Genomic DNA, 27,169 nt, shown 5'->3' with positions numbered 1-27,169 from the left:
AGGCTTAGTTCATTATCTTCGTGGAGGGAAGCATGGTGGGACACAAGGAGATAAGGTGCTGAAGAAGGAGCCATTGAGAGTTCTACATCGGGATCCACAGGCAGCAGGAAGAGAGAGAGACACCGGGCCTGGGGTAAACATCTGAAACCTCAAGTCACACCTCCAGTGACAAACTTCCTCCAAGAAGGCCACTCCTACTCCAACAAGGCCATATCTCCTAATAGTGCCACTCCCTGTGAGCCTGTGGGGGCGGATTACATTTAAACCATCACAATCAGTAATCAGAGTTGTATATTTATGATGGGAAACGTCTAAGTCCAAGAGAGGAGAGAGCTTGGAGCATACCATTTGTGATGGCTGTTCTTGGTTGTCAACTTGACTGCATCTGGAATTAACCAAAACTCAAAAGCAGGGGGCGCAATTGTGAGGGATCTTAGTTATATCTGAAGTACGAAGATCCACTTTTAATCTGGTCTTTGAGGTAGAAGACACACCTTTAATTCAGATCTTTTGAGCTGGGAAATCTCAAATCTGGGCTGCACGTTCTTCTGGAAGCCTAGATAAGGGCATGGAAGAAGGAAGTTTTCACTCTTTGTCTGCTTGCTCTCACCTTGCTGGCAAGTCTATTCCTTCACTAGCATTAGAGCCTACTTCTTTGGGATTCCAGTGTAGACAAAAAACCAGCTGAGACACCCAGCCTTGTGAACCGAACAACTATGGGTTCTTGGACTTTCACAGCCTGTAAGTCATTCTAATAAATTATATAAGTTCTAGAGAACTCTGACTAATACACAATGATACGTCATTTTAGCCCATTTTAACACAACCTAATCACTGCCCCTACACCCTCTTAAAGAACATATCGCCTGGCCCTAAGTGAGCATGCTTTATTTATAGCTTTTGTTACTCTATACCTTTTGGGAAACACACATATCTTGGTGGACCTTATGACCCCCCTATCAGCGGCCTCTGAAGCCTGGTCTCCTGCCTTTCTGAGCATCAAAAGCAGATGGGATCCCAGGGTCACAGCCTCCTCATGTCCCCAGCCTTTTGTCCCCATGGCACCATGATCTGCTGTTTTTCTATTCTGCCTCATCTGTGACCAGGAGAGATGAGAAGATGATTAATCTCTCTCTGACTTCATATCTCCTCTGACCTCTAAGTTGCTGGGGACCAGATGCAGCACCTGTCTTAAAGCAGCTTCTGGAACGTTAAGCATTTAGCAAATGTGAGCTGGTTTTACACAAATTATGATGTGCCCAAAGCAGACAAATGCAGTGTGACTTCTTATGCATATAAACTCTCTCACCCAACAAGACCCATGGAAACACCCAGTATTAATAGCCCCAATAACTAGCAAGTGCTGGGAACTCTGTGACCAACAAATAAATACTGCTTTGCATTTGGAGGAAACAAAAGGCTAAATAGCCCAATCTGTGGGTAATTTGGGTTTGACGTTTCCTTCCTGTGTTCTGGCTACCGGAAGGCCGGGCTTATTCTGGATAGCAAGCTCACCTCTTTCTCGAACCTCCTTTATCTTCCTCACATAGAATTTTTAACTTCCTTTTCTAGCTTGCTCAGGCATTTGGTCCAAAGGTGCTAAAGGTGACAGCCAGGTATGATTTGGAATCAGAAGCAAATTCTCAGAGGGCATCTGGCCAATGTACGTAACCCAGCTGGTTTTTTGCTTCAGCAATATGAGATAAATGCCTCTGAATGAGGGAGCAAGTTCTTGAGAGAGTGCCTCAGCCTCAGAGAAGTAAGGATGCTTCTGAGAGGGAGATGTCCAAGAAAAGTGAGATGCTAGCCATCAGCTTTGGTAGTGGTCATTCAGAGTCAAGTAGCCTTCGGTGGCTTCTGCCTAATCCTGGTACTATGCTACCACAGTGAACGATCTCAGTCATTTACTTACCTCCTTGCCATTCTATACCAGAATATAATCTTTCAAAAATATGTATTGTGTGAGAATTTCATACAACATATTTTGATCATATTCTTTTCCCTCCTTCTAACGTCTCATGATCCTCCCTATCCTTTCCCTTCCAACTTCAAGTTCTTTCTTGCTTAGAAAAACACCGAACAAAATAATTTAAGTCACAATAAAACCAATAGAATCTGATTTGTGTTGGTCAGCTGCTCCTGTGTATGGGACCTGATACTTGATCATCCATAATCACTACTGGCAGAGACTGGAATCAGCATCCATGCCTGTTAACTGAGGGGTAGACAATGAAATGTGGTACATTTGCACAGTGGGACATCATCCCACTAAGAAGCATGAAACTTGAAGGTAAATGAACAGAGCCTGAAACAATCATTCAGAGTTAGGTGACCTAGATACTGAAAGACAAACATTGCACTTGTTCTCTTATATGTGGATGCTAACTTTTGATTGAATAGAACATATATGTATGTGTAAATTCAGGTTTCCAAAATATTTATATATCATAGAGTAACTGATATGCTATTTCTGTATTACAAATGGTATGTAAGCTAAAACCCATTTGGCATGGCCAGCCTAGAAATCCACGTACCTAAAAGGGTGCTGCTTGGTCCCTGACATACAAAGAGGGCTCCAACTAAAGGCACATGATCTCTGTGATGTGCATATGCTACCCCATCTCCTGCATATCCTGATTCCCAGCATTTGTGAACTTGGCACAGTTTATAGCAAGAGGTCCAGGCAGATGTGATCATATGAACTTTGAGATGAGATTACCGTATATTTTACAGACAGATCCAGTAAAACCACAGAAATCCTTAACCTGCAAAAGAATGCTCTTAGTGGGATATCAAGGAGTTATCAAAGACATGCCTTGAAGATGGAGGAAAGAAGCCATGAGCCAAAACGTACAGTTCTGGAATGGAGAAAGCTCAAGGAAAGCAGGATTTCCCTCGCAGACACCAGATAGAACAGTTAGATCAAAGCCGGCGATTCTGTAGGCTGTAGGACCCTGAGACAGTTTTCAGTGAGCAGTCACAGCAGCAAGGGTTCTGAGGGAGAGATCACAATAGCAGCCCATGTGACAAAGCATGTCTCCCGCACTTACAGGCTTCTAAAGGGATAAAGTGCTGCAAGACAGTGTAGGACCTATACCAAGGGCTATCTGGGGCACCAGACATGGGAGTGGGTTTATAGTTTAAATTTCATTGGGCAGAGCTGGGCAGCTGCAGCCAGAAGCTGGGCTTGTTTTCCCTGACATAACTGAGGGCTGAACTTTCTAACAGCCACAGCAGGAAACCTGCCTGTTTTTACATCTGATCCAAGATCCAAGGGAGATTTCAGGGGAACTCCTGGCTAGACTTAGAAGACAACATCTGAGACTCACCTTGATCTGAAAACAGACTTTAGCCGGGGTCATCCTCTGCTGTCCCGAACATAGTATAGCTTTAGCACAGCTGGTACACTGCTGTTTCCTCATTGTCCTCCTAACTCCTACATTTGCCTCCTGTCTTAATCCCTGGTCTCTAACTTCATCTTTTCCATCTCTGATTTCACTCCTTGCCTGTCTTCCCATCTCTCACTTTCCTCTTTCTTCCCATATGACCCCCACTGTCCACTCTGTGCCGACACACTTTCTAGTTACCCTGATGCCCCAAAGGGTTGTGAATCAACCCCAACCACAGTGGTGTACTTAACCAGTTAATGACCTTGAACTCCTAGCTTGAGCTTCCCCCAGTTGCCAGGTGCTTGACCTGCAGGTATACATACACACCACAGTGCTACAGATTGTTAACCCCAGACTTCCATGTGTACTTGGCAAGCACTCTAGCAACCCAGCCACACATATCCTGTGGTGTCTCACCTTGCCTGGCCTACCTCACTAACAGGGTGCACCACCCAGGCATCTGTTTAGGAGCCTGGACTGTTAGACAGTGGCTGCTGAAGCTTGAGAAGGGCCTAGATTGTTAAGGTCCTTAAAACTCAATGTAGATTTGGAGTATTGGGAGAGCTTCCTAGAAGTCCAGACTTGGGACCCTACAGAGAACCAGCCCAGTGTTTGGATGACACTTGGATGCCTGAGTGACAAAAGTAAGTCATAGCTTGTCCTGACAAGATAAGGGACCCCCTCAAAGAATCATACAGGCTTAGACATCGAGTCCTCAGAAACAGCCAGGCTAGAGCCAGACAAGGACTGGAAAGTCACCAGAGGACCAAGACACAAGCCTCTGCAGAGTGCACACCCTAGCAGGGAGAACTTGGAGCTTCCCTGAGTGAAAGACCGTGCTACTCTCTTAGGCTACAGCCCTGACCTAGAATTAGATTCAGACCATAGCACAGTTGGATTTGGGAGATGAAGATGAATCTTCTAGTACAGTGGTTCTCAGTCTTCCTAATGCTGCCCCCCTTTAATGCAGTCCTCATGTTGTGGTGACCCCCAACCCTTAATTATTTTCACTGCTACTTCATGACCATAATTTTGCTGCTGTTATGAATCAAACCATCAAAGGGTCATCTGGCTCCTCCTCTAAGGGATCGAAACAGTTTGAGAACAACTGTTCTAGACCTCTTCTCAAATGTCTTCTCTGTGAGCCTCCCTCAGACATCATTATGGAACCCCCCCTCCCGTTTCTTTTCTCCTTAGTACCTTCTACTAATGTACTATCTCTGCACTTTGAAGGTAAGGATTGTGTTTGTGTTTATGCCTGACACATAGTAAGTAGTCAGGTAACATTTGTAAAGTGAGCATTCGACCTGTGCTGCAGAATGGAGAATTATCTGCCTACTAGAAACAAAAAGACTGCTGCAGTCTTTGCTCTTTTTTTTCCAATATTAGTGTTGTGTGATATATTCCTGAAATGAAACATGATAGAACTGTCACCCGACTCCTGGCCACCTGGTTTGTAGCGCCAGCGCTACAACACTTCTCACGGATTCAGGCAAGAGGCCTGAGGATTTAAATAAACACAAGAGACAGCAGGTCATTAGTGCGAGCAGAATGCCGTTTATTAAAAGGAATGGTAGCCTTATATACCAGTGAGCAGGCACGGTGGAGATAACAGGGGCTTGCGTTCAGGCTTTATCGCGAGGGAAACAAGAAGTATTTGCTAGATAAGCTCCTAGTCACAGATTGGTCAGCAGATCCCTGTGGGGGAAGGGCTCAACATTGGCTATAGAGCTATGCTTGAGCATTCTGTCCTCCTTCAGTCCATTTCAAGAGCACCATTCTTCTCCCAGCAGAGAAAAGCCATTGAGAAAGACCAAATCCTCCTGTCCAAAAGCCTTTCCAGGCTGTACAGAGATCGGAGCACCAAAAGAGCATTTGTCTTCCTTCAGTTCCTGGGTGGTTCTCAACTGTAGATGGCCAGAGTTGAGACCGAGTCTTGAATAACAGGCTCTGCTAAGCAAAACTTGTGACTTCCAGCACTGTATCTCAGAGTTTTATCTTCATTTCCCATGGCGGTAACAACAAAGTTGTCACCAATTGGTTACTTCTCCAGCATGTGCCGTTTCTGAGAACAGTCCTTCTCTCAAAGGAGACCTAACAGGATGGTGTCCAGTGGAAAGGTTAGCAGCATGCAACTTTCTGAAATTGTCATGCTGGTCCAGGGCTGTACCCTAGATGCCAAATTCCACACTGAGAATGAATCCAGAAGTTATAAAGCAGCTGTTAACACGTTTTACTCACCCCTGCCTGCCAGTCAAGCTTCCCTAATAGCCAAAAATATGGCCATCAGCTGCTCCACAGCCTAAAACCCCCCAGGCACAGGCTCATTCCCAGGCCAGAAAGAGTGGTCCAACCTAGCAAGGGCTTGCCATCCTCTGCTGAGTTGTCAATTCAGACACCAAATCTTCATTCCCAACTGTCTGGTTGCTGAGTGTCATTTTCTCAATATTTGTTTCATTATCACATTTTGGGTTTGGTGAAGAGTAATTGTTTTTTCCTGACACAAATTTTCACTCCTGGGATGCAACTGTAGCATTTTCTTAGATTAAAAATTGATCTGCTTGAATATGAATATACTAATGAGGAATATTAATTTGGAAGCAAGCCTTTGAAGCTAACCTAAGAGTAAAAGGAATACATTAAAAAGCAGAGTATTTGAAGGGCCAACAAGATGATTCAGTGGCTAATGATACTTGCCAGGTAGGCCTTATAAACCAAGTTTGATCTGTGTTTGTTTGGGAGAACTTGGACCCATGTGGTTATGAGAACCAACTCCTGCATGTCCTCTGACCTCTATATGTGGACCATGGCATGCAATGCTCCCCACCCCCCCAGTCTCTCTTATCTCCTTCCATACAACAAATGTAAGAAAAAATTAAATGGGGTTTGAAAGTGTTGGCTTTGTGATCATTGGCGAATTTACTTTGTATTTAAAAATGATGTATGCATTCAGGTTCTCTAGAGGAACAGAACATATAGAATGAATATATGGTCTGGTGAGTCCCACAATAGCTATCTCCTAAAAGGAAGCTCAAGTTCAGTCCACAAGGTTGGATGTCTTAACTGGTCTTCAGTATATGTCAGAATCCTGAGGAAATGGGCTGTAAGACCAGTGGAGTGCCTCAGCAGTGAGAGTGAGAGCAAGCAGGCCAAAAGCAAAAGCTGCATTCTTCATGTCCTTCATCTAGGCTGCCAAGAGATGGGGCCCTTGTTTAGAGTGGATCTTCCACCTGAAATGATCTAATCAAGATAAATCCATGGCAAGTGTGCCAGGCTGCCTGGATTTTTAGTTAATTCCACGTGTAGTCAAGTTGACAAGCAAGAATAAAGACCATAATGTAATTGATTCATGTATTAAGAGTAAGTCTTCTGTGTGATAGCCCATGGCTATAGTTTATGGTATCTGACAGCGATGTTTTGAAGGGTTTTAACTCCCAACACACTATGAGACAAGGTACGGTCACCATCATCGCTGACTAAGCACGACAGGCTAAGACGAAGTTTGGCCCTATCCAGCTAATACGGGTAGGACCAGGCTGGCTGACCTGGCTGCCATAACCTGCTGTGTTAAATTCTTCCTCCAGTATGCTCATATCTGCAGCTATATCCCAACCCTCATGGCCACTCCTCCCCCCAGTGTCTCCTCTTACTGTCACTGTCTTTAACATTTTCCATTCTCTTCCACTGCCCTCTGAAGCTCAAGGAGACAACTGTAGGGGTCTCCCTTATTTTCTGTGTCTTCCTCGAGAGGCAAGCTGAAGACTTCCTCTCTATTCCCTCCCCATCTCTCCCATACGGTCTTTCTTGGGAAGTCTTTGTAGCCCTCTTAGAGCTAAGTCTTTGTTACACTCTCTGTTTATCAACCAAAAGCTGTAACAATCTCTGAGTGCAATGTTTTATTTGGATTTTTCTTTTTATTTCAAAGGCAATTTTAGGGTCAGACATGGTGATGCACGTCTTTAGTGCCAGCACTCAAGAAGTAGAGGTAGGCAGATGTCTGTGAGTTTGAAGTCAGCCTGGTCTATATAGTTCCATGTCAGCTAACACTACAAAATGGAACCTTGTCTCAAAATAGATTTTGTAGTGGTTGGTTATATAGAAATAAGGTCCTGGGGGTGTGGTTCAGTGCATGCATAGTATATACAATATTCTGGTCCTGTCCCCAGCATCAAAAACAAAGCAAAACAACAAAACCAAACCAAAAATTAAACAAAACAAACAAAACAACAACAAAACCCTAATTGGTTGTTGGGTTTTTTTGTTTGTTTTGAAAGACCCCTACCCAGGACCCCCTAGGAAAAGAAAAGCAAGGCCAGGCCGTTGCCTAATGAAAGAAACCCAGACCAGGTGTCTCACCCTCAAAACAGGATATCTGTGATCACTATAGCAGTCATGGGACCCAGATAATAATTGCTGAAGCATGCTGGGAACTTTCATATGACAATACTAGAAAACCTAGTCCTTGGCAACTACCCTGGCCCCCAATTGTGTCTGATCACTATAGCAATCATGGGACCCGGATAATAATTGCTGAAGCGTGCTGGGAACTTTCATATGACAATACCAGGACACCTAGTCCTTGGCAACTACCCTTGCCCCCAGTTGTGTCTATGATCACCATAGTAGTCATGGGACCCGGATAATAATTGCTGAAGTATGCCTGGGTCTTTCATAAAGTAATACCAGGAAACTTAGTCCATGGGAACTACCCCTGCCCCCAAGATGAGCCAATGAAATGCCTGTTACTTATGTAACCATTGAAACTCTATAAATATTGTACTCCCTGAAAGCCCGGTATGCTCTGCACCCGAGTTGCAGTAACATCCGCAGGCGCCTGTGTACTCAATAAATCACCTCTTGCATTTGCAGCCAGTGGTCTGGCCCCGGTTCTTGGGCAGAGGGTTCGGTTCAGTGCCCGGTGCTTTGATGCCGAGGTTTTTCAGTTTGTTTTTGCTTTTGTTTTTTTGTTTGTTTTTCGAGACAGGATTTCTCTGTGTGGTTTTGGAGGCTGTCCTGGAACTCACTGTGTAGGCCAGGCTGGTCTCAAACTCATAGAGATCTGCCTGCCTCTACTTCCTGAGTGCTGGGATTAAAGGCGTGCACCACCAACGCCCAGCTCTAATTATTTTAAAAATTCTGACATATCAGGTTTCTTCCGTAGTTTCCCAGAATGTTTAGAGGGTGTTAAGAAAACCTGTAAACATTGTCAACCATCAAGCACACTCACCTTTGTCATTATGTAAGGGTCTTGCATTAGTTGACTCATGCAATCCTTATGGCAACTCTCTGAGTTCAGTACTGTAGTTACCAATTCACAAATAAAAAAAAATGGGTGTCAGAGACCCTTGAATAATAATGGGAGAGCCAGCATTTGGACTAAGATAATTGGACTGCTAAATTACAATGTTCCCTGATAGTGAATTCAATAAAGTCAGACACAACTTCTTAATGTGAGACTCGTACTTGGATTCAATACATCCTGGTGCTTCTGTCCCCAACTTGAAGAGATTACCACAGGCTTAAAACTCTAACTTAATGTATTCTGTTCTATTATTCTGAGTCTATAAAATTGGGATGAGAACATTGCTATGACATGTAAAAATAAGGCATTTCAATACTACTCATGCAATGAGATACAAAATCTTTTCATGACTTTAAATGTTATCTATTCACAATAAAACTGAAATTAAACCCAATTTCTCCATTGTACAAAATAAGGAACAAATTGTGAACTTTCCATTAGTAAAAATAAATCATCATCCTGTCAAACTTTCAAATTAGTAGTCTTTTATTAGTTTTTCATAATACAAAGGGAATAGAGCTTGGCAAACTTTTACTTTTTCTTAACTTAATGCTTGCCTCCCCTTAGAAGAAGGAATGTATGTGAGTCTGTGTGTGCACTAATGCGTATACATTTCACAGCAACTGACTTTGCCGGGGGTCCTCTGTGTTTACATGCCGTTGTGATAAGCACATCCCCTCTGCACTCCAGGTCTCCTGTGCCTCGCTTTGCTCTGTGTTATTGTCTATCTGCCTCTCCAGAACTGTGTGCTCCAGCAGGCCAGGGATTGGTGCCTGCCTTTCCATTGTTCTGGGATAGTGCCCAGCAACTGTCAAATAAGTATGTGGTGAAAGTGTCCCTGAAGACAGGTATCCAGCAGTAGCCTCCTCACAAGCCCAAGTCAGACCTGAGGAAGATGCAGAGGGAATGAAGGAAGGGCCAGAGCCTGAAAGATTACAAGTGAGCATATGGGGCTCTGTGGTGCCCTGGGAACTGGATGGAGGTCAGTCTAGCCGTCTGCCTTCAGCACAAAGGACTCCTGCTAATCTTCTTGAAGGGGGTGGGAAGGAACTTGGGATTGTTCTTAATGGTGTGGTGATTTTACGTGCAATTCAGAGTTTAGTTTGTCATAATAATACAGCTAATCCTTATTCACATTTCGCATTAGTGTTGACACTAACTTCTATGTTGACTATATCAGAGGGAAACTTTCTAAATGCTCAGGGTATGTGGTTCAACCTTGAAGTCAGTCCACAGCAGAGACAGGAGAAATGGAAGTTTTATCTAATACTTCATGCATGTGTGTCTTTATAAAGAAAATAAAGACCCAAAAAAGCCATTAGGTCCAAAAGCTTCAGTGTTGCTTTAAATAAGAAAGACCTATAAAAACTGTGGACATGTGACAAATGAAAGGCTTGGGCTAGGGGCAATGAGACAGTGACCTGAAAATACCTGGGGGGTGTGGAGCTAATGAAGAGTAAGAGTTATTTGCACAGGTTTGCTCTGGCATCAACTCCCAGTCTCCAGTGTTAAGAATGTTCTCTTCCTGGTACACTGAGCCTTCTTCTCTCTCAGGAAATACCATGCTTGCTCTTGGGCAGAGCTCCCTGCTTTCTCATGCACCTTAAGCTCAAGCAAACAGTGTAGCAGGGTAGCAGATTCGGGGTTAGCATTAGGTGAACTCCATCACCTACTTGCTGAAGTTTATCTGTAAACCCGGAATCAGGAGAGCGCTTTACTGTTCATTAGCAGATGTCAGAGCACATGCTCCCAGCTGTGAACAGCTGTCCTTTACATTCCATCCAGTGCTATTGATATTGCATTTTTGTGCTGTTTGTTCATTTAACATGTTCTGCTAGAGGTGCTCACTGTCTTATACCCTAAGCATAAGAGGTGTTGATACAAGAGACCTTAGAAAGAAACCATGAAGTCCTCTGGCTGTGGTTGCAGTGCTATGGTGGGTGGTTTGGGAAGAAGCTCCCACCCGCTTGAGAGTAGCCCTTCATCTTTGCTCTTCGAGGAAGTCTGACAAACTCATTGGTTCCTCTACAGCGAACTTTGATAAAACTGCACCTTGGTTTGTTGCTGGGCCCTTAGGAGAAAGGGTAAGCCTTGGTTGCTTCTCCCAGAGGGAAGAAATCCTAGCTGCATTACATCATGCTATTTGGATTTTTCAACCACTAAAACTGTGAACCAAATCAAGTTGTCCTGTCTCAGAAATTTCATTACAGTGGCAACATTGTTGCTAATATGTGTGCTGTAGCAGGATAAAAGTATAATCAGTGCAAATGGGAGGATCTAGCTCAGAGGGCCCCAGGGAGACTTTTTCAAAAAAATGACTCTTTTACAGTAGCAGTGTGGCTAAGGATCAAGAAACATGCTACTTTTCTTTAAAAAGTAAGACAAGAATACTTATGATTTTCTTTTTTTAAAAGGGCTTTGTAAAAAACATGGCCCAATTATAAAACAAACTGAAAATGTGTTATGAGCTGAACTGTGTCATCCTCCCACAAATTCATCTATTGAAGACAACTTCCCATGCCTCAGAATGTGACATTTGGAGACAAGCCTATAAAGAGGTAATTAAGCTAAAATGCAGGCATTAGGGTGGGCCTAATGGTATCCTTATAGCACATCAGGCATTAGAGACACTTTACCCTACAGGGGTTAAGGAGTCCCCATAGCCACATAGATGGATCCCTATCCCTTGTCTTTATGTCATCTAGTCCTTCCCAGAGACCCCAAGGTCATGTGTAATTAAGGCAGAATTGTATACAACCAGCTGGAGGGGTAGCTAGATACTCAGATGAGGGTTCCATGGCCTTTCTTACTCACTCTGTCCAAGAGGGGACATCTTTAGTAAGCAGGCCCAGCTAGACTTCTGGTGTCATTTGTCTTGGAAGATAAGATAGTCCTGTACAACAGTCTCTGGCCATAGGGATCATAGGAAATGACAGAGCAATTTTGTGACGTGGAATGTTGTACTCTTATTTCTGCTGCTGTGGTAAAATATCTTGACAAAAAGAAACTTTGGAAAGAAAGGGTTTATTTGACTCAGCAATTGCAGTATACAGTTCATCACTGAGGGAATATCGAGGCAGGAATTTGGACAGCAGCTGGTCACATCTCATCCATAGTCAAGAGCAGAAACAGGCATGTTTACTTGCTTGCTTGTTTGTGCTCAGATCAATTGCATTGTCCACTTTTATACTGTTCAGGAGCCCCAACCTAGGGAATGATGCCACCCACAGTGGCATCTTGCCACACTAATAGCTTAAGACAATCCTCTACGAGACATGGCCAACCTGATCTAGACAAGTCTTCAACTGAGGTCCAATTCCCAGGTGACTCTAAGTTGTGTCAAGTAGACAGTTAAAACTAGCAGATGTTTGAAGGGTCATGTTGAAAAAGGAAGTCAAGGAGAGATGGGGTCTTACAATTCTTTCGAGGATATGCTTCAAGAGCCTAGTAGCACCCTACTAGGTAGGCTCTTCTGTAAGTACAATAGTTAACAGAATGTTATGAATCCTCCAGATGCTATCAGCCTCTGGCCAGCGACTGAGCAAGCCAGTGGTACAAAGGACCCGCGTTTTCTGCCCTGCTCAGGGCTCCTCTAAATGACAGTGCTTACTGTGGAACTACCATGGGTACTAGCAGACACTGCCAGCTCAGCCTCACCATAGGATGCTTTCCCCTAACAGGGCCTGTGTCTTCCCTATTAAAAATGTATACAATAAAGATATTTTCTAATCCGTCTTGGTTTCATCTCCCTGGAGAACTTATCAGTATGACGTCTTCCAATCATATTTATTTTGTCTCAGAAAGACATTTAGAGACTGTACTAATTAGTAACTTTTCTTTTGCTGTGGTGAGACACCATGACCAAGGCAAGTTACAAAAGAAAGCGTTCAGTTTGGGACTTGCTTACAGTTTCAGAGTGTTAGTCCATGACCATCACCGTGGAGGGAACGGTGACACAGGCTGGAAGGCGTGGCGTCAGCTTGGACGCCTCCCTTTTCTTTCCAAGCCTATTATTAGGCTCTGCTCTGGCCCTCCCCGCAGCTGTATCCCCCTCCCACAGGCTCTCCCAGGCAGCTCTCCAGGCAACTCGAACTGGAGACAAATTCAACAACAGCTGTGTAGTATTTGGGCCACTGACTTTTCTGCCGCCACCTCTACTCCGAAGCCTCATGAGGGCTCTGTGTAGAAAAGGGTCTTTGTAAGTTGCATGATGCATATTTTTGAAGGGGGCCCCACCCCATTCTATACTCTCATCTGCTTTCCAACTCCCAAATGGGATTTAAAATCTCTGGGTGCTGTTTGTACCTCCTATAGCTTTTGACATGGCAACGGTTCTTCGTTTTTCTCCTCCCCTCATTCCACATCGGGTAATATCTTTACTGTCTTTTCAGTGTGCTATGAGGAAAGAAACTCTATGCACAACTACACATTTCTCCTGACTCCTAGTCATGGGGGGGGGGGGGGAGCCAGAACAAGGGAGAGTTTTGCAATCTGGCCAGAGAAAGGGGGTGGGGTCTGTCAAGTTTGGGGGCTTCTAGGGGAACGCTATGGCACTAAAGAAACCTGAGGGCGCCGAGGGAGGAGCCTTCAAGACACTGATGTTTCATCCTTGTTTCCTAGGGATGCCTTCTGTTATGGCCTCTTGTAGCTCAGTGAGATTTTTTTTTCTCAATATATGTTTTTACTTAAATTAGAAACATGAATGCTTCACATGTCAATCCCAGCTCCCACCCCTCCTCCCTTGTCTCTCCACCAGTCCCCCAGCCCCCCACCCAATCCCCACATCATTCCCCAGGGAGGGTGAGGCCCTCCTTGGGGGGATCTGCTATGTCTGTCATTTCATCCTGGGCAGGACCTAGGCTCTTCCCCATGTGTCCAGGCTGAGAGAGCATCCCTCTATTTGGAATGGGCTCCCAAAGATCATTCATAAACCATGGTAAACACTGATCTACTACCCAAGGCCCCAGAGATTTATGTGGCCTCCTCACTGGCACTATATTCATGGAGTCTAGATCAGTCCCCTATTGGCCTCTCAGCCATCAGTCTGGGATTCAAGAGCTCCCCCCTTATCCGGTCAGCTGTCTTTGTGGCTCATCACTCCTCTGTCTCTGTCACTAGCTTCCAGGGGTTCAGTTCAGTGTTTAGCATTTTGTTACAAGAGCCAGAAATCACACACTTCCTGGTCCCCTACTGTTCTTGATAGCTGTTTAATGGTGATGGCTTTTATCACAGTGCAATAATGGCCATGACAATACCCTTGCAGATAATTGCCTTGTTTGCCTCCCTTTCAAAATAAGAAAAAGAATAAGTAGAGGCTCTTGGCTCTTAAATGATTTGGTTTGTCTATGAACTTAAAGAAGAGCAACACTCCCCAACTTCCAAGATGCTAATAAAACAACACAAAAAAACTCTGTGAAACACTATACAACTTTAAAGATACCAGCCCCTCGCACATAAAAAAGTGACAAATTTCAACAGGAAACAAGAAGAAAAACTCCCACCATTTTCAAATAAGTCTATGTTTTCCTACCATCTTAAAGTTTAGATTCTTTTAACTACCTGTAAGCAAGCTGCTGCATTTCCATTTTAAAAAATTAAAATAGCCAATCCTGATTTAAAAAGAAAGAAAGAGGGATGGAGGGAGGGAGGGAGGGAGGAAGGAAGGAAGGAAGGAAGGAAGGAAGGAAGGAAGGAAGGAAGGAAGGAAGGAAGGAAGGAAGGAAAACAGGAGGACAGACTGCGTAAAGGGCTGCGATTTTTAAGCAGCTATAAAGGCGAGCACAGCCACAGACATCCTCAAGAGTCCAGAGTGAACAATGCCTGCAAACTGACCCGGCTGTGTGAGCAAAGCAGAAGGGGAGAGCCCGAAGCCAAGAGGCCAGGGTAGCCAAAACGGCTGGGTTATACCGGGCAGAGAAGAGGGGGGAGGCCTCAATCCCTGCACGGAGCCAGGGCTCTCTACCAAGCAGGGACCGAGGGTCTCCGAGGCCACAGTGCGCTTTGGTGTGTCAATAGGCACCTCACTTAGCCATTTGTCGCGGGTTTGAGACCTAGCACGTCCCTCAAATCCCTCTCTTTGTTCCAACTTCAAACCTTCCAAACGCCAGACTTTAGGGAGCTGCTATCAAGGCACGGTTACGTCCACATAGCTCATTTGGCTCAAACGAACTTGCTGCTTGGTGAAAAGACCCAAAGTCGCTCTCTAGGTGGATTCTAACAACTGAAGTGGGCACAGTATCATAGACTATAGCGACAAACACTTAATATTTTACTGGCTCGGTAGAGTTTCTCCCTGTCCTGTGAGTTTGTGTGTGGAGGGGAGTGGCGAAAGGGTTCTTTATTTAGGGACAGAGAAGAGCAAGGAGACCCCAGCACAGAGGGCTCTACAGAATTCGCACAGAGGCCTCTATAGAGTTCCTCTTCGGGGATTCCGTGTTCCTTGGTCTTAGGTTTTACCCAGAAAGGTTCGGTTTTAAAAGTCGAGCCGACAAAATATTCGAGCCAGGCAGGAGTCGAACCTACAATCTTCTGATCCGTAGTCAGACGCGTTATCCATTGCGCCACTGGCCCGTCGGTGGGGAGGGGAGTGGGGGCTTTCTGGATGACACCACGAGCTGGTCCTCAGCAGCCAGCCGGGACACGCGGGGTGGCAAGGGAGAAGGTGCGACGGGCGACCAAGGGGCACACGAGCCTAGGCTTTCCGGGGATTCTGCGCTACGATCCTTTCTTGATGGCTCAGGGCGTCCAGGGCAGACGCACTGGGGTTGTGCGCGTGCGAAACACGACGTGCGGCTCGGAAAGTCGCGAGTCCCAGGAAGTGCGCATGCCCTGTTCCGTTTGTCCTCGCGGAAGTCTCCAGACGATTACCTGTTCAGGGTCAAGGGCCACGTATGCTCTTACGTGTCCCTTCGATAGCTCAGCTGGTAGAGCGGAGGACTGTAGTTGGCTCTTTCCCAAGAGACATCCTTAGGTCGCTGGTTCGATTCCGGCTCGAAGGAGATCTTAATGTTTTCTCCGGGGTTCCGAAGCGCAAACATCCTCGTCCCATTTGGTAGTTACTTTCTTCTGCACCGGGTCGGTCCCCTTTCCCGTCCTTTTTGGTAGTTACTTTCTTCTGCACCAGGTCGACTTTCTTCTGCACCGGGTCGGTCCCCTTTCCCGTCCTTTTTGGTAGTTACTTTCTTCTGCACCAGGTCGGTCCCCTTTCCCGTCCCTTTTGGCAGTTACTTTCTTCTGCACCAGGTCGGTCCCCTTTCCCGTCCCTTTTGGTAGTTACTTTCTTCTGCACCGGGTCTGTCCCCTTCCGATCTCGTGCGTCATTTTGCCACCCCCTGATGCGAGCGTGCTCGACCTTTTGCGACCCCCCTGATGCGAGCGAACGTGCTCAGATGTCCGCCCAACCGCCGAGTGTCGCTCCCTCGCGAGTTCCTCGTTTCATCCACCGGGGACACCCTGCCGGATCCGCCAGGACCTTGCGCGGGTCCTGAGCGAACGTTATGTAGCCAATCCGCCAGCCGACTAGCCGCTCCCTTCGATAGCTCAGCTGGTAGAGCGGAGGACTGTAGGCTTGTGTTCATGGTCATCCTTAGGTCGCTGGTTCGATTCCGGCTCGAAGGAGAGAGCTCTCTTTTTTAATTTCAGATGCGAGACTTGTTCAAAATGAAAGTTTTCTGTTCTGCAGTGCTCGCCTCCTGCTCTAGAGGAACAGATGAACCGCTGCTCCCAGCGGTGGGGGATTAGCTCAAATGGTAGAGCGCTCGCTTAGCATGCGAGAGGTAGCGGGATCGATGCCCGCATCCTCCAGTTGCCTTTTTTCCCCTCCCCCCCACATTTCGGCAACTTTTCCTTTCGCATTTTGCGTTCCTAACTGTAGGAAGAACTCATCCAGGTGACATTTTGGCGTTTTTTTTCTGAAGTCTGAAACTCCCAGCATCGAGCCTGAAGCCAAACGCACCTTCACCGAGGAGAACCGGTCTGTGGATAAAGCAGGACGCCGGGCGCCGAGCAGCTGTAAACCCAGATAGTGACAGAACACTGAAACATCTCTTTGGTTTCGGTTTCCCTCTCGGATGGCAGAATTGTTAGCCTTGGGAATCACAACAAAGCATAATTCATTTGTGCATTTTAGAGTCCCGGGCAACTTGGGTGCCTTTGTTTCCGGTGTGTACAACCTGCTGCGATTCGTTGCTGCCTTCCACTTTGTATCTTTCCGTTTTTAATCTCACTTTGTTATTTTCAGTAAGGTTTTTCATCGAATCTTCGAATCACGTAAATACATCTTTCTACCTGTCAATTATGCTGTTTTTATTTTTAGTGTCTTGAGACAGTCTTAGGAGCCCAGGCTGGCCTTGAAGGCCTGTGACGTGGCATCCAGCAGGCCTATCTCCCTCAGTTTCCCAGGGTCGGGATTACTGGTGATCACCACAGGGCTCTGCTAGTTAAATATTATTTGTGAACAGTAACAATAACCCTTCTAGATGAGAAGAGAAAGGAGTGGGTAAGTCAAGCGAGGACGGCTTCTGGGTCAGAATCAAGTCACTTGCTGAGGCCAGCAGCCCAGGCAGGGAAATCACAGGGGGTCACAGGTGTAAATCCGAGGCAGTGTCACACAGAGGTTAGTCACATGGGCAATGATAGCCGAGGGATGGCCTATCCTGGCTCTGTAGGACCCTGGACAGGTTGCTCGTTGTCTTGGTTATTTCCGTTTCAATATATATATTGACATATATATACATATATATATATACATACATATATATATATATATATATATATATATATATATATATATATATATATGTCCTAACGACACTGCCTGTCAATTAAGATAGAACTTGGAACCTCTTAGTACCAAGCCCAGTGCACAGTAAACATGCTGCTGCTATCAGCAGGGAAGGGGAGATTAGGGGCTAGGAGAAAAAGAGAAGGGAGAATGGAAGGGAAGGGGAGGGGAGGGATGGGGAGGGGAGGGGAATAAGAGGCTTTAACAGGGTCTGGCATTTTGCCGACATGATGCAGAAATTGAGACCGATTTCAATGCCTAGAGACCTGGTAAGCAACCCACACCTACAGTAAGGTCCAGGGTTTTGTATGTGTGCTGTCTAAATACACACAACAGTGCTTGGCTCTCCCGAGAAAGGGAAGCAGAACGAGACTGAGGATCCAGAATGATGCTTAAGCACGTTGTGCAATGGCCACATAATCTCTGACACTTTATATGGCCATATAATCTACTGACACTTTAAGGACACAGAGGCAGGGCTGAGTGACTACAGTGGTCCCAAGGAGGACCTGGAGCCCAGGTGAAGGCCTCATTTAATCCACCTCTTGGATTGTCACTGTTTATTTCTAGCACAGAAACCATGCCAAGAAATGTTAGGAAGGAAGTACAATATGTAGTTTTTACACATTTCCTCAGAGGTCCTTATGATGACGTGAAATTTATAAAGAGCAGCTTTGAGACTGGAGCAATCATCAAGATGAAAGATAGCTTCCAAGGAGAAGTTTACAGACAACCTAATGAAAGAAATTCTACAGCATTCAAGCACGATCGATCCAATTTAGTCACTTCCCTGCGATTTTCACCTTCATGAGATGTTATTTCTCATTTCAAATTTAAAACCATGTGTTCAAACTTCTTACTGTCAGGTAGCAAGAAAGACCATAAGAGGCCAAACAGGCAGGTGCAGTATAGGAAGTGTTCTATAGACGTCCTGAATCAGGCCCTGGGTGTAGGCTGTAACAGGAATTAGACTGCAGAAAAGAGCTAGCGGCTGTGTTTTATTTCTCTGTAACTTTTAAGGTTGTTACCTGAGAGCGCATTCTTAACACAAATGAAGATTAGGGGTGCTGCTTCTGTTGTTGCTGTGGGTGGTGGCGGCTCTGTGGCCTTTGATAGGTTGTTTGGAGTATGGCCTTGGGCTCCACCTCCCTAGTGCTGGGAAGACAGGCAATTGGAAGTCACACATGACTTTTTAGGAGTGCTTTTTAAAATGTATCTTCATCTATAGGAAACCAGAGGAAGAAGCATTGTATCTAGGAGAACTGACCTATGGAGCCTTGTGAAGAATAGACAAAGTCCTGATTGACCATATATTGTTAACATGGAGTCCAGTGTCTCGGACCCATGGGAGTGACAAAGCCTTACCCAGACGAGGCTCAGGAGGATGGCAAAGCCTTCCTCCGGTCCAAATACTAGGGAGAAAGGATTGCCCTTTAGCTAAGACCAGTGTGTGCAGAAACTATCAACCGCAGCTTCCTCCTCCCGGCTGTTTGCAGCAATCCTGAGACTGCTCCCCTTCAGGCATCTCCTGCTGAAGGTAGGTGGCCCCTTCTTTCCCTTTGGGATCTACACAATAAGCTTTCTGAGCCTTCAATTGAATAGTAGGTGCCCCACTCAAACAGTTTTTGTGTACCGTGTCTGTCATTTCTTCATCCCTGTATCCCTTGAGTCATGCTTCCAGGACCAAGTTGTGCAGAACACAGCAGAGTCTGGTACTTGGGGCAAAATCAGTTCTAAATTTCAACTCAAGTATAGCCTTCTTTATGGAGCATGTCCTATTCTTACAATGGTCAGGGGAAGGAGGCAGGGGCAGATGGATGGCTAGGGTGGGTGGATGTGTTTTGCAGAAAGCTAACATTTTTGCTCTCTTATAAAGAGGATTTAGTTTGTGGTCCAGGTATGGAGACAAGCACCCACATAAAAACACTTGTAACCCTCATACTGGGAGATGAAAATAGTAGAACCCCAGGGCTCACTGGCCAGCCAGCCCCGCCAATGGGGGCTTAAAATTAATGTCAATTTCTGGCCTTCGTATATACATACATGCAGAGCTAGCACATAGTTCACACAAGATTAATTATTTTCTGGTTTGTTTTGTCCTGGGATTAGAATAATCTGGGGGACATTTAATCAATGCTGGAGTTAGTCTGCAAGTCCTGGGGCTGCTTGTGCCCTAGATTTCCAGTCCACCTGTGCCTCCTCCTCCAGCACTCAGCAGGGCCTCCAGCATTCACATCACCCAGTGATCCTGCTTTATTTGCATTTTACTCTGTTTTAATGATGGAATCAGTCACAACTTCCTTGATTCCGTTGGGTATAAGAAATGAAGCCAGGAGCATGACTGGTCTACATTCACTGTGTCTGTCCTGCCCTGTCAATCTGTGTGAATCAATTGCCAACTGGGATATGAGATCTGGCTGTGACGCCTGTCACCCCCATTGATCTCCAGGGTTGATTCAGCTGATCCGGTTGGCTATGCGGGTGTCCCCTTCCTCCCTCACCGCTCCATGTGCATCCCTCCCGAAGCTGCGCGCTCGGTGGAAGAGGACGACCTTCCCGGAATAGAGGAGGACCGGTCTTCGGTCAAGGGTATACGAATAGCTGCGCTCCCCTACCAGAATCTCCAAACAAGCTCTCCCTTGCCAACTGGACTGATTTTAGACTTTCCTGGGAAGCAAGCCTGTGGGCCTGTCTGTGAAGGCATTTCCAGAAGCATCTAACTGAGATATGAAGCCCCACCCCGGATGTGTTCCATTCCCTGGGTTGGGTTCACACACCCTGTGAGTATGAGCACCAGCATTTAGATTCCTCCAGCTCCCTCACTGTGATTCAGTGACCAGCTGCCCCTGAGTTCCCCATACCACAGCTAGAGCTGCTCCAGCCCCCACAGCTTCCCTGCCAGGATGGACTGCATGGTCAGACGGTCCCTGCCGTAGGCCCTCTTCTCCGTAAGCTCCTCTCAACAGGTATTTGGTCAAAGCAATAAGAAAAGTAACTGATACCCGCTGTATCTAATTCTTTCTGTTGGTTTCACCTGTCTCCCACCATAATCCTATTTTGAGGAATATATATATATATTGGTTGAAGCTAAGCCTCTGTAATTTTCAAGGATCTGTACCAGTGAGACAAAGGGACCAGAAGTAAATGCCTGGAACACTCTGGAGTTCTGAGAAAGATTACAGCTTGTGACTAATGCTGTCCAATGCCTCCTGTCCCCAGACCACTCTGACCTATTGTGGAAACTAAATTGTTGATATTGTTCCTCGAGCCATCAGGGGCCAATGGGAGTTTTCATCCTAGCTGTAAGGTACAGAATCTCCAACTGCTGTTAGCAAATCCTTTATATACACTTTAGTTTCCCCCCCCCAAATTTTTCTTCATTTATTTCATGCCCAAAGGCTGCTTGTCAAATAAGAAACCACTAGCCACATGTGGCTATTTAAACACAAACTTAAATTAAATGAAGCTTAAAATCCAGTTCAAGAGTTTGTAGGGAAACAGAAGTGGTAAATCATATGTTAAGTGAGGTAACCCAGGCTCAGAAGATAAATACCACATGTTCTCTCACACATGTGGGTCTTAGCTTCTAACTGTTCCGCATGTGTGTTGATGTGGGAATGAGTGTGGGTGTAAGTCGTGAAGCTAGGGGGTAGAGATCTGAGGATGGCAGCAGGAAGTCATGAAACACATGTTGCACGGAAGTGGAGAGGGGGTGCTTGGGGAGGAAAGGGGGTGAGGAGATAAAGGAATGGGGAGGACCAGCCAAAGCAAAACATGTATGAGGATGTCCTGGGCTAGCCCAGCAGCTTGTACACTAAAGAAAGAATGAGGTGCCCCCCCATGCCAAGGCCAGAAGGTGAAACCCTTGTGAGTAACTTGATCACAAGAGAACTTTGGCCCGAGGCCTCACACAGGGTTCTAGATTCTTCTTATGATCTTGTCACTCACTGTCACTAAGGAGATAAACATCAGGTCCCACTTGTGCCTCCTGATGCCCCAGTACCTGCTGTCTCACTGGGAAGAGATGCTATGAGGGAGAGCTGTCTCCAGCTCAATTCCATCTTTACTAATGACACAACTCATTATGCCCCTGCGTGACCTGACAAGGAATTCACCACATGAAATACACCCTAAAACACCCAAGCATAAAACATATTGGTGGATAAAATGGCTTCTTGTCACAAAAACCTAAGTTGATTTAATATCTATACAAAGCATTAAGTTCCAAACTAGTATTGTACACATCAGTAGAGTTCTCTGTGCTCAGTAGAAAGGCTGGACAGCGCAGTCTCCATCATAGAAAATCCTGACGCTGAGTGTCATTCCAGAGCACGAGAGTACCAGAGCGTGATGGGTGAGAAATCCTGGGGTCCACAAAGAAACAAGCTCTCTGCACAGCTTAGCAACTACACCACCGGACAACCTCTCTCAGCCACAGCAGCTACACAGTGACAATAGCAGCTATTGCGAGATGCTGTTATACAGAGTGAGTGGGACTCGTGTGGTGTGTGTTTATTTGTTGTGCTAAAACAGAAGTAAAAACAACTTTAGGGCCTTCCTTTCCCGAGTCCTGAAGATCATACTGAGGTTATAGTGCATGCTGAAGAACTTGGCACTGGTCCCAACTTCTCTAAATTCTTAGAATTTCCTGAGCCGTGGGCATGTCTTTGATAATTTATGCTAATTAGATGACCCGAGAAAAGAAGGGAGAGAACAGCTCTGTGATTAGAATGTTGGGGTTTTGAAGCATGTAATGTCAGCCAGGCTTCTGAAAAGCAAGGAGAGCTACAGATATTCAGTCACTTGACCAACAGTCAACTCCAGCATGCCTATGTGACAGGTCTGCATGCAGAAGCGTGGGCAAGCATCCCAGGATATATATATATATATATACTACTTCCCTCATCGATGTGACAAAATTCCTGACAAAGCCTCACTGTTTTAAAAAATACCATTTGTCACGGAGAGGGAGACGACATGGAAACAGCTTCTGACGGCAGGAGTATGCAGCTGGAACTCCTTGTCTCTTCACATTTGGGCAGAACAGGGAGCAGAGAACAAACAGGAAGTAGGTCTGGAGTTGGGCCTGCAATCTGTGACCCACTTCCTCCATTGAGACTCTATCTCCTAGACATAAAGGTTTCACAGCTTTCCAAAAACACACCACCAGCCAGAAGCCCAGTGGTCAAACACATGGGCCTGGGACAGCCGTTTTACATTCAAACTGCATGGAGCTGGAACTTAACTACAGTGCTTTTCTGAATTATGCATCATTAGCAATTCATCAAACTGAAGCCACAGTAAGATCCCCGAGTATAAAGCCAGTGGATTAGATGTTCAAGGAATCTTGAAACCCATTTTGCTGGTAGAGTCTGAAGTGAGAACAGTTAGTAGAGCCCTGTGCCCTTAATTTGTAAAGTGTGTCTCAGCTTCAGGTGGCTGGTGTCAGAATTGCCCTGGCCCGGCCCCTGAAGCCTGCTTCCATTTGACTTGGTGGCTAGAGGTTGGAAAACATCGTAAATCTTTCTGTTGTCATCTCCTAAAGTCTATCCAGGGTTTTGAGAACTGAATTCCTCCAGACTCACTTCAGAGATTAGAGGTCTCCTGTGAGTCCACCAGCCTGAAGGACTCGGGAACGAAGAATAGTGAGGACTTCCACACCACATTGTCCTGTGTGATTGCCCTGCAGGATTCTGAGCTCTGTCTAAATGTGTGCTGAGACTGAGGGTGGAAAGGGAGGAGGTTGTGACCACCATACACACAGTCCAGAAGCCCTGGGGGCCACTGTCTGGGGCGTCCAACTCCTTAGAGGCCTTTAAGCTGTAGTTCCAGCATGTTCCCTGCCTCCCAAACTTGGAGGAATGTGGGTATAGGCTAAATGTTCTGTCTCTTTTCTAGAGCACACCCCTGTGTTCCATTCCCAACACACAAATCGGCCACGTAGTTGGTTATCTTTGAAAGATATGGAAAAAAAGAGGGTGGGGGCAAGGTGAAGATTATTCAACTCTAGGTTGTATTCCTATGGGGTTCTAGCTGGCTTCCCGTGTGTTCTACAAGAAAAAAGGTTCTAGAAAAAAGTGAAAGGTGGAGAGCCCCGTGAAGCAGAGGGTAGAAAGGTAGAAGGCTGAAAATTGACAGTACATCAAATAGTGGAAGTAGGTTTTCAAAAGTCAAAAGCAACACTGTTTCTGGGATATTTTCCCCCTACAAATTATTTACGAACCCTAGTCAGTTGTAGATGACAGAATCTAAATCCAGCTAGGTGAGGGTTATTTCCCAAGAGCACAAGTCCAGGCAGATGAAGAACTTGAGAGAGTCTGCCTGCTGACTCACAATAGCATCCCGGCAGCATCTGTGGTCCTCATGCTAGGCATCTGAGTCATCTCCATGGAGTCATCTCCATGGAGCCTACTTTTACAACCCCAGAGTACATTTCCTACTGCCCTTCCTAGTGCTGCTGCCCCATGCCAGGGCTTCCTGACCTCTCACCACTGGCAACAGTTTCCTATCTTGCCTTTAGCCAAGTCAGCTGAAGTATCCTCTGTCCTCTTCACAAGGAGGTTTAATCCACACACACATGAGCTCATGGAAGCATTTTTATGAGAGACTTTTAGTGACTTTGTGGTACCTGATTTAGTAAGTATTTAAAAAATAACCTTTTAGTATAGTATTCATGGGATGCTAATGTATCAGTAGAGTGTTCTTCACTCCAGTATAGTATTCATAAGATGCTAATCCACCAGAGCTTTATACAATAGGAATTTGTGGTAAGTGCTCAGTGGATTCTTCTAGAAGGAATGGACTGTTTCCACCAAAGGTTCTGCCTCAGTGTTCACTCATGCACCATATAACAACTTTTCAGTCAATGGTGGGGCAGTGTCATGTACCCTGGGGCCCCCGATTATATCCCTTGGTGATGTCTCTGTGGTCATAATGCCCTACATAGTCCGTTATGAACATGTTTGTAGTGATGCTGCTGGAGAGTCTAGACCAGTGTTGTGTACTTATGTCCTAATTTAAAGATAAACACAGAAGGTTTAAAGATAGACATAGAAGAGGCGTACCGGATGAAGATGTAAACAAAAAGTTTCAGCTATACAGCTGTGTTTAATAAATGGTCATCACACAAAAGTACAAAATGAAAGTACTGGAGAGATGGATGGGCAGTTAAGAGAATTTGGTTGTTCTTCCAGAGGATCCAGGTTTGACTGCCAGCATCTACGTGGTGGCAAGCAGTCATCAGAACTCCAGTTCCAGGGAATCTGACACCTTCTTCTGGCCTCCGAGGGTATTGCATGTACATGATACTCAGACATACATGTAAGCAAAAAATGTCAACACATAAAATAAAAACAAAATCTCAAAGGAATGTAGTAATCTAATGTCAAATGACTCTTGAAGAAGTACCTTGTTATCCATTTCTTTGTAAATTGAACAGTCCTGTGCACAGCTCTGGTACAGTCTGCAGCAGTCTGCAGTCCTGCCCCAGGCTTGCAACATACAAACTCACTGTCTTACCCAGAGAATCTTCCAGTGTTTTCATTCTTTACCTCATCTTTTCACTGTACTGTATGAGCAAATGCTTACCACTATCCATAACTGCCTGCAGCACTCCCCGCCAGAGCGTGCAGTTCCGGTTTGTAGACTAGGAACAATAAGACATGTTGAAGAATCCAAGCGCATGACCGCCTATACCAGCTAGTTTGTGTAAACCCAGTCTGATGGCCACACACTGATGGAACTGCCTAAGGATGCGGTCCTCGGTATGTAGTCCTGAGAACAAAAATGCCATGATTACAGTGTTAAAGACTGTAGTGGTTAATCTTGGTTGTTAATGATTAAAGTCATCTAGAAAATTTGTCAAGAACCTTCTGGGTGTGGCTGTGAGGCTATTTCTAGAGTCAACTCATATATCAGTCTTCAAACTGCCCACAAATTCTGAATCGTGGGCAGCTGAGATTTAGAAATAAAAAGAGGATGAAGGGGGTATCCATATTTGTTTGCATACTGGGATCTTTTGGGGTTTGTTCGGTGTTTGCTGCTGTCATCGTCAGACATCAGGCATGTCTTTGAACACGGACTCGTGTCCGTGACTCTTCAAAGGCTTCCTGGCTATATCATTGCTCTCTTGTTCTGAAACTTACAGCTTCTTGAATAAAGAAGCTATTGGTTTCTGCGTGTCTCTAGTCTTTAGAAGGCCATTGTAGGACTATACAACCTTTGGTCATGTCATCTCATTTGGCAACCCATATCTATATTGATCCAGACTAATAATTGCTTGTTTTTAGATAACAAGGTCTTTTGTTCCTACAGTAGACACCTCCCTGGAAAACATCTCACATGTTGAGCCCAGAGTTCCACAGCCAATGTAATGATAAACAGATTCTAACTGCTGAGAGGAGTTGACAGGAGAGTGGTATGAATTCCCTCCTTCACTGCAGTTGCTAAACAAATACTGGAAGCTTTGAGAGAATCCTTCACGATTCCCACCCACAATGTGTATGTATTTTTGTAACATTATTAGATAACCGAGCTTACAAATTGCAAGTAAGATGTCCATACATATAGAACAAGACTTTGCGCAATCAGCCACAATGACCTGCCCTTTATTGTAACTAAGTGTACGCTGTGGGTTTTTGTGTTTTGTTTGGGACTTTGAAATCATAGAGAAGTAAGATAAAAAATTGTCACTTAACAATGACATGAATTTTTCTTTTGTTTTTTATCTGATTTAAAGTTTTATATGCAATACATATGATTTATAATTTTTACAAGTCCCTGGCAAATGTCAGAATTTGTGTTTATAAGGCAAGAGCAGACCAAGAACACTAGAAATTATTAGGGATATTATCATTTTTTTAAAAGGACCTTGAATGAAAGGCAAAATACACAGGCATTTTAGGTGCAGATTGGGCAGCACATAGGACTCTGTCTTCACTCCAGCTGTAGAAGGCACTGACATCTTCCTCCAGCACATGGTGACATGCAACTACAGCCTTCAATCCATATGCCAGCTGCTATCCCATTGAGGATCACTGCTGTAAACTAAGCTAATTTTTAAAAGACTGTCACAAGTTTTCTTTGTGTTTTGTGCTGCAGGTGGGGAGGGAGGTACAGGATAAAAGTGGGAAGGGGAGCAACATATTCAACAGTTTGGTTAACTTTATAGGTCTGGGGAGATGGCTCAGTGGATAAAACACTTGCTACACAAATGTGATGACTGCAGTTTAGATCCCCCAGAGCTCATCTAAATGCCTGCTGGATGTGTAATTCCATGGAAAACAGAGGAAGCCCCTGAGCAAGATGACTCGGTGGACTAGTCCTGTCAGCCAGTTTTGGCTGCAATTGAGAGATCCTCTTTCTACAGAGAATATGGAGAACAATGGAGGCAGCAGCCACATGCCTCCCACACATGCATGTACACAACATGTTCACCCCACACATGTGACCATTCACACAAACACATACACGTGTGCAAAAAGAAAAGGCTTTTGTAGATACTTTTATGGTAATAGGATCTTGAATTCAGCTTTTAAATTGGAATTTCCCCCACACCACAATCGTGGCAAAACAATGAAAAACTTGGTATCAGGAGCAGCTTTTTACACAATTGCCCTGTGAGATCTGCAGAACAGGTTCGGCTTGCTTGCACCTAAGAAGTTGCCATCATGTTATTTCGGGTGGCTTGTTTCCTGA

At 45.2% G+C, this 27,169-nt stretch overlaps 4 non-coding genes across 4 annotated transcripts; 3 read left to right on the top strand and 1 right to left on the bottom strand.

Moving 5' to 3' along the window:
* Nucleotides 1-15,188: 15,188 nt before the first annotated feature.
* Nucleotides 15,189-15,261, bottom strand: Trnar-acg. Its single transcript has one exon. It is a non-coding gene; the product is annotated as a tRNA-Arg (tRNA).
* A 335-nt stretch (nt 15,262-15,596) lies between these two features.
* Nucleotides 15,597-15,689, top strand: Trnay-gua. Its single transcript has 2 exons — nt 15,597-15,633; nt 15,654-15,689. It is a non-coding gene; the product is annotated as a tRNA-Tyr (tRNA).
* A 530-nt stretch (nt 15,690-16,219) lies between these two features.
* Nucleotides 16,220-16,308, top strand: Trnay-gua. Its single transcript is given in 2 exon segments — nt 16,220-16,256; nt 16,273-16,308. It is a non-coding gene; the product is annotated as a tRNA-Tyr (tRNA).
* Nucleotides 16,309-16,421: 113 nt separating this feature from the next.
* On the top strand, nt 16,422-16,494 carry Trnaa-agc. Its single transcript has one exon. It is a non-coding gene; the product is annotated as a tRNA-Ala (tRNA).
* Nucleotides 16,495-27,169: the final 10,675 nt, after the last annotated feature.

Source organism: Mesocricetus auratus, unplaced genomic scaffold, assembly GCF_017639785.1.
Source record: "Mesocricetus auratus isolate SY011 unplaced genomic scaffold, BCM_Maur_2.0 Super-Scaffold_6730, whole genome shotgun sequence".
NCBI classification, from domain to species: Eukaryota; Metazoa; Chordata; class Mammalia; order Rodentia; family Cricetidae; genus Mesocricetus; species Mesocricetus auratus.
Note: the sequence above shows the minus strand (reverse complement) of the source record. Positions and strands in the feature narration are given on the sequence as shown.